The sequence below is a fragment of the Oxyura jamaicensis genome, chromosome 7, assembly GCF_011077185.1.
Source record: "Oxyura jamaicensis isolate SHBP4307 breed ruddy duck chromosome 7, BPBGC_Ojam_1.0, whole genome shotgun sequence".
NCBI classification, from domain to species: domain Eukaryota; kingdom Metazoa; phylum Chordata; class Aves; order Anseriformes; family Anatidae; genus Oxyura; species Oxyura jamaicensis.
The window spans coordinates 17,695,508-17,703,473 of record NC_048899.1 but is presented as its reverse complement, the minus strand read 5'-3'; the positions used below and the strand labels follow the sequence as shown (position 1 = coordinate 17,703,473).

At 40.7% G+C, this 7,966-nt stretch overlaps 1 long non-coding RNA gene across 1 annotated transcript; it reads right to left on the bottom strand.

The window, feature by feature from the left end:
* Nucleotides 1-5,339: 5,339 nt before the first annotated feature.
* LOC118170043 lies at nt 5,340-7,966 on the bottom strand. Its single transcript, XR_004752457.1, has 3 exons — nt 7,320-7,966; nt 6,990-7,081; nt 5,340-5,810 (listed from the first exon to the last, which is right to left on the bottom strand). It is a non-coding gene; the product is annotated as an uncharacterized LOC118170043 (long non-coding RNA).

Here is a 7,966-nt window from a genome sequence, read left to right as displayed (position 1 = left end):
TTCTGTGCAGAGCAGTTTAGGTAGGGAAAAAAAATAATAAAAAAGGAAAGGTCATTGCATTTTTTTTTTTTCGATGAGAAACCAAAATTATGCCTTTCTGTTATTATTCATTAGGAAAAACAATGTGATGCATTTCATGACTGAGTACATGAACTCTCTACTATATTTACAGAGATGGTCAGAGCAAATAAGGCAGAGAGCAAAGTTATATATCGTTTTGCAATGAAAAAGTAAAAGTAAAAAGCTACAACTGACCCAGTCAAAATTTTCAACTCAAGATCTATAGTTTCTTTAATATTAGATTTTCAGTGAAAATTATGTTTGCAATTATTTTAATAATAATAATAATAATAATATCTCCCATCCAACCTTTTGAGATACTTTTAATGTTGAACTCTAATTTCTCAGGAAAAAAAACCCTTTTCAGAAAAAAACTGTTAGTGCAAAAAGTCAGTTGGCTGGGGGAATAATTTCACTAGGAAGCTTTAATACATTTCAACCTTTTGCTTGGATCTCCTGCATTCAAAGAAAAATCTTCCTTGAAAATACAAAGGTTCTTAAGGAACATGGAGCATAGAAAGCACTCAGGATGGAAAAAATCCTGGCCGGGGACACCTTGATGCCTGCCTCAGAGAGGTGACAGATCATTGGATGCCTGTGCCCCTTGGAAAAATGTCTCCAAACTGTCCCCGCTCAAGGGCATCCCCTCTTGGGTTGTGCACAGCCAGGGATGGAAGCTACCTCTGCCACCACCTTGCTAAGCTAACTAAAGTACTGGGAAGCGTGTATGGAAGGTTTCACTTCCTTAAATTTTCATTTTGAAATGAAATATGACACAGACACACACTCAGTAGACAGCTGGCAGAGTTCCCATTTCCTACAAAAGCCCACCAGATCTGTGGATAGAGATTGTCTTTTCACACCCTTTACTAACACATTTTGATTTTTGACCTAATTTGATTACTGATTCATCTTAAAGGAGAGCAGTGTTTTTCTAGGGCTTTCCTTTTTCCCCAGTGAGGCCTCACGCTCCTTGAAATACCCAAAATCGCTGACACAGTGTGCTCCTCCAGGAATCCAGAGTCTTTCCCACTGAGTTACAAGCTGCCAAGGAGGCTATATTATAACAAAAGAAGTTTTTATATCCTCCTGTAGGCAGAGTACTGGAAACTACCATGAAATGTGCATTATCTGAATGGTATTTGTTGATGGTTAGAGTCAACTTATTTAGGAAATTTCCAGCTGATATGTAAACACGCAATGGAGAAGGACGGAGACAGCAACTGTGAGGCAGGCAGTGTCTGAACTCTCTTGGCCCCAGTCCTGGGACTTAATATCTTAAAAACTTGTCCTTATGAGTCACTGCAGCAAAGGAGCCAGAATTGCTTTTGTCACATTTGGTAAGTGGACTGAAATGCAGCCATGGACTGTGCAGTGACTCAAAATGGGGCTGGATGGAACATCTCCATCACAGCAGAAATGCCATTATTTCTGAGAGAACTTGCAGGGACATTGAAACGTGACCGAACCATTACTGGCGACAGATATATCAACCCAAAACTACCTCATGAAACCAAAGAAGCATCGATGAATGATTTCCAGACTGAAATGACATTGCATTAACATCCTATCTGTCCTCTCTGTCTCTCTGCCTTCACCACCACGGTGCCAGGTGATTCGCAAAACCCCACCTCTCTTGGACAGCCAAGAGTCCTGTACCAGTAGCTTTACAGGGTGAAAGAACCCCATAGACATCCCATCTGTGAAACGGGAATAAAATGTGCTCTTCTAAGGGTAACCAGGCTGCTAGAAGAAATGGCAGACTTGGCAATTCTCAAAATCTCCAAACCAAGACTGGTTGCCTCACTCCAGCACTTTTCCCTCTCTTCCTGCTGCAAAGGGGATAGGAAGAGATAAATTCAGGGATGGTGGTTTTGCTTTTTATTCTACTTTTTATCCTACTTTCTTTTTGTGGGAGGACAGTATTGTTTAAAGGATTAAGCTAAAATAGCGCAGGAAAATGTGTGAAGTTTAAAAGAGATAAAAGAAATAGGTGGTGACTAAAAAAATTTAGGCAAGCACATCAGTGGTCTCTAAACAGGTGTAAAGTGGCTAAAGCACTCCAGCCTACCATAAACAAGAGGTCAAAGTGATCAAACAAAGGGTTTTGACTTTAAGCTTTTGAACATGTGATTAAAGCGGTGAAGAGCATGGATGGCTCCCAGGAGGCCTGCCTGAATTTTCAACACATCACAGCGATTTGGTCCAGCCCATGTTTTGAACCTTGTTTTTTCTCCAAAGGGCCTTGTACAAATAAGCACCCACAATTTCTGCCTTTTGGTTGTTCCCGCAGTAGACACTAATGTGTAAAATGAAATGGAAGCAGCAAAGAAGACTGGCAGATCATTTTATTATTGAACAGCCCAATTGATCTGTCCGGAGCCTAAAAGTCAGGATGAGTGATGCCTCTGAAAGTCTTTGACTTTAGTGACAAGCTAATGGCACCAAAGAAGAGCGAATCTGGGATTAAACAGCTGCTGGTTTAATTGCCAGCAAGCAGCTTTCCTTTGGGGAAAGGCAACACTTTTTGTATACAGGTTTGCAAGCAAGCAAGGTAAAGCCAAATTCTGACAGTGACTTTGTAGCTGGCAAAGTGCTTGTAAAAATAGCATCTTCTGAGTCATAGGCTCTGATCCCTGTGCACATTCACAGCCAACACCAGAACAAAAGCAGCATTAGTGCCCTTACTTGTGTAGGAGCTGCAGATTCGGGATAGCTCTGAGAGAGGGAGCTACATCTCCCTCTGGCTCCCATCTTCCCAGGACACGTTAACTGAAATCCTCCCGCAGAGGCCGATTCCTGGCACAGAAGTGGGAACAGGAAGGAGCCCTGTGAGATGTGCAGGTCTCAGCCCACATTCTGCAAAGAGAAACTAGGACTACCCAGACATGCAAGCAGAATTTCCCACCCCCCAAAATCAGTTGAGTGGTGTTTTCATTAGAAATTCTTTGTGAATTCAATTTCATTTCCAAGAGGTGGGGTTAAGAGGGGAAAGGATCTGTCATGCATGAGTGGTCCTCACTGTTTATCTCACTGATTCCTCCTTGTTCTCGATGGGGAATTAAAAAAAAAGAAAAAAAAAAAAAAGAAAAAAAAATGGAAGAGAAGCAAGAACTGCTTGAAGCAGTTAATATTTTAAAAAATGACTCTCCACACCCTGATTTCCTCTGCTCTATTCTTCTTCTTCTGACAGGGAGACCCTTCCAAACAAAAAAGCAGGAGTGAAGCAGATGAATAAAAGAATTTGTCTGTAGAAATATTGCCCTTGCTTTCTTCTAAACTTAGGAGGCTTTTATTTAAACATTTCAAAATTGAGAACAATGCTCCTTATCTAAAATGCTGAGGAATTGGGTGGGATTCCTCTCTTTTTAAAATGTAAAAAATCATAAAAGAAGGAAAAATTCTTCCACTTTTCAAATTTAATTGTTCCTCTTTTTGGGGGGAATCTGAAAGAATATATAAGTTTTACATCAATTTCCAAATTAAAAATGTGGAAAAATCAAAATTTCATTACTTCCTCCTTGTTTTGAGACACTGATGGGAAAATGTTGAAAACTTTAACTTGCAAAAAATTATGACCAGAATTTTTGCCTGAGATGTATTTTTTCAGCAAAAAGAAAACAAAGCAAAACAAGTCTTATCAGTGACATGTTTTGATCCCCGCTATCCAACAGCCTCTTTATTTTTAACCCAAGAGATTTGTATCTGGGTCAAGCGTATGACCAGTTGGCCTCCTCCCACAGCGCAAGATTCAGCCTATCATTTCTCAGGTTAGAAATGCATTTTGCAAACTCTCTTTGGGTCAGCGATTAGACAAAGTTTAAGGCCAATTTATATTCCATATGAATTGGTTGGGCCATTCCTAGTGACAACAGCCAGAATATCAAATATACAAAAAAAAAAAAAAAAAAAAAAAAAAAAAAAAAAAAAAAAAAAAAAAACTGGCTTACTTAATGATATTTAAAACATATGGCACAACAATATTCTGCACATTTCCATAGCTTCACGTGTGTGTGTTACTGATACGCCTTGCATTATAACAAAAATATTAGTACACGTTGGATTGCCATCTCCCTCCCCCTTCCCCTTCCCTCCACATGGAAGGATTTCGTCATATGTCTGCTCCAGTCTGATTTTGTTATTCATCTCTGCTGAGTGCCTGACAGATGTTTGCCTGCAAATTTCTAAATCAGTCTGCACTGGGCTCACTTTGCTCCCACTGCATTCATGAAGAGTTGTACCCCATGTGTTATAGGAGCAATGCAGTCTGCCTATTCCTGCCTGCAGCTAAATAAACCAGCAAAACAGTAAAATCTTAACAGTGGGTTATGCTTCTCTGCCCCTTTGCCAAAGCAAAACTCACCTTGAAAGGTTTCACATCAAAATATCCTTCCATCCACAACCCCATTAGTATTTTTGTACAGAGAAGAAAGACTGTACTAAAATAGCAGTCACGCTTTGGGGTTTTCAAAATTATTTTATCTATCCATGAGGATTCATCTTTTGCTATACTAATAGTAAGCACTGATGCCTGTGGCCTCCTGCTTTCCCGCAATAAAATTTCTCATGCTTGTGAAAACTTCCTTTAGGAAATCTTCAACTTCCTTGAAAACAAGTTTTTTATTTTCAACCAACTATTCTTTTTTTTTTTTCCTTTTTGTTTTCCAAATCAGGTTTTCATCAAAACTAGCATATGCTACCATCAGAAAATCAGATCCCACTGAAAAACAGAAACAAAAACCATGGAGCAACTCTAATTACAAAATATCACTGAGCTCTGGTTGCACAACATGTAGTGAGACGCTGACTCTTTTAGCTTTTAATTTAGGCTTCGCCTCGTAAGCTAGAAGGTATGTGTCCCACCAACCCCGCCAAATGTTCAGAAAGTGCTGCTTGTGCTTTTGATGGAGGAGAAGTTGAGATCTTGGCTTTTTATTAGCCCCCCAGGTCTCACAGTTCTCGAGGTGAAGCTGACTTGGGGCAAATGGAAGTCAATGGAAGTGTTTTCATCACCAGGCCCAATGCTGCTCTTCTCCCGTTTTATTTTTTGATATCTCTTCAGGCTTATGCAGAGGGAAGTGCTTTCTGAGGAAGAATGTGGTTTAATGGAGGTGAGGTCTCAGGAAACAACAGTTCTTGTGCCTGTGAGTAGCTTCATGCTTGCAAGGGATTTTGTATGGAAAAGTGGTAGCTTTACCAGAATTTATTATACGTGGTCTGACCTGCCTCCTGGTGTGATGCCAGAAAGTGAAGTGTGACCAGAAGTATTCCCACAGTTTCATTGTGGTCTGTGCTTTCTCCACCACAGAAGGAAGACAGAAGACAAACAAGCAGGTTGGGAGAAGCAGAGTTGTGGAGTGACTACCTGGAATCCTCTGTGACTACCTCACAAAATCCTTACCAAATTCTCAGCCTCTAGAGCCATCTGGATGGGAGATTTCACCCCTGTCCAATTGCCAGATGCCTAGGTGCAGTGCCCAGACATCGCTCTTGAGCAGAAGTTCCTCACCATGCTGTTGATAAAGGATGGTAAGGGGACCTAGTAACCTGGAGATCCCCAAGGACATTCAGCATTTTATGAGCCAGCTATCCTCCTGCTTGGATGTGAGAGTGGTTCCTCCCCAGACTGGCTGCATTTCCCTCTCTGTTCTCTACCATCCTCAAGAAAATGGCTTATCTTATTGTTTCACCCTTCCCTTTCAATCATCTGAGCAATTCTAGGAGCCTTCAATGGTATTCTTATCCCAGCCCTGAAATAACGATGTCCTGACTATGATAAAACTGCACTAAAACCCCACGATACCCATCTATTGTCAGAGCTTGTGGCAATTTGTACTGAGAGGCCCCTCTATTGATAATTCTTGCTAAATGAAAGGCTGCCTAGCGGCACTCTAAAAATTGAAGCTTTGATGCCAGCACACAGCTCCCCAACCTATTATTGCTTTTTCAGATATGCTCCACTACATCAAAATTATACAGATGGTTCTGTCACGAGTGTAAAAGCAATGGTTTTGGTGTCTTCCCCACATAAGAAATGTAAGCCAGCTTATACAAAGGATCTTCCAGTTATATTTCCTCCATGTGTTATTTTTATGTATCTTCCAGGGAAATGCAACTGGAGAATTTGAATTTAATAAGTGCGGGATATGGGGCACTATTAAGTCTTCAAAGCACAATCAGGCAACAGTGATGGATCAAAGGCCTACAAAAATATTGCAAGAAATTATTGGCCCTTTAGGAGATGGAGACACAACAAATGCCTACTGGATTCGTACTTCAGCCCCCTTGGGAGGGCAGAATTATTAAAGGTCTCTGTAAAGCCTGCTGAGAGCAACATAAAGTTTTCTGCTGACTTTGCAAGTTGTGGATCAGACTCTGGGTCACCTGATGGAGAATATTGTGGAACCGACAGTAAACTTTATCTTTGCCAAAAGCGAAAAATAGGAGGAAATGAAACATCACAGTAGTATTGATGCCAGAAAATAATAATAATAATAATAATAATAATAAATTACAAAGCTCAATTGATAATGAAAAAGCTTCAGGAGGTTCAGGCTGAGGACAGGTATATTTTATAGCTCTCCTCCTTCAACAATTAAATGCAAGTTAAAATAACTCTTGAGGAAAAATACAGAAAAATGTAATACTTTGCAATCCACTACAGGCTGCAGTGCTCTTCCTCGTGGCAAAGACATCTACTATTCAGTGTTATTGTTTTAGTTCGGGGATTGGATACCATGGAGGCTAGATAACATCCTTAGGCTGCAATGCTGCCCATGTTTCCTGAACAGGGGCTGCTCCTGGGGAGGATTTGAGTACATGCATCACCCCCTTAACTTCAATATATATATATGAATATATAAAACTTCATATAATGCCTTATATGCTTGAAGTTGACCACATACCACAGAGACTGAAATGTGACTCACCGTGAAGACTGTACTGATGCATCCAGCCCTGTAATGTGTCTTATAGCCTCACCAAAAGGAATATTTCCCAAAGCCACTTTTCATCTGTGATGCTGAGGGAAGGATACAAGGTGCAGTATAATATCCATCGAGTCACCCTTGCCCAGCAAAGAACACCAGGAATGCAACGGAGCTACACATTGATGGGAGCTAGGGAGTGGGAAGGATACTCTGACTCCCAAATGCAGCAGGCCTGGGGTTTAAAATATCTGCTACCTCACCCAAACATGCATCCTCCCTGACATCACACATGCAATTCACAGATGCTTTGCAGGAATGCTCTTCCTGTACCTTTCAGGGGTGCAGCTGTTTCCTCAATAATTTCATTTCCAGTGCTTCAGCTACTACATGTTCCTCAGACCAGCTTTGATGTCTGTTCAGTGGTGTATTTGCAGCCAGATCTAGGTCAAGAATACTGGGGCAATTGTTCACAATACCCCAACAGACAACACGGTCCACACAAACAGAGGTCACTACACTTGAGAAAACAGCCAGTACATTTCATATTTCTGTAACAACACTCCAAAAATAATGCTAGTAATTTATGTTTTGTTATGATTGCTTCTTTTAAATTGTACAAACCTTAACTTTTGAGAATTTGTTTGTTTGGGTTGGGGCTTTTCACCTAATTGTTTTTGAAAGAAATGATTGGGTTTTCCTGCTTTTTCTCCACAGATCTCAATAGGAATGTCAAGCCCGGCTTCCCCTGGATTTGCTGAGGGTCCCAGAAGTGGAACCTGATCTTTTGAGGTCCACTTGAGTCTTTAACAAAGCTATCTTTCCTCCTCAAAGTTTATTCAGGTGCTTGAGTCAAACAGGTGTTAGTAAAGACAAAGAAGAAGTTTTAATCAGGCTAAGAAAAATAACGTCCCCTCTCAGCTGAGCAGGTTTGGTTGAATGTCTCTTCTGATGTTCTAAGTGTAGCTACTCAGCAAGGC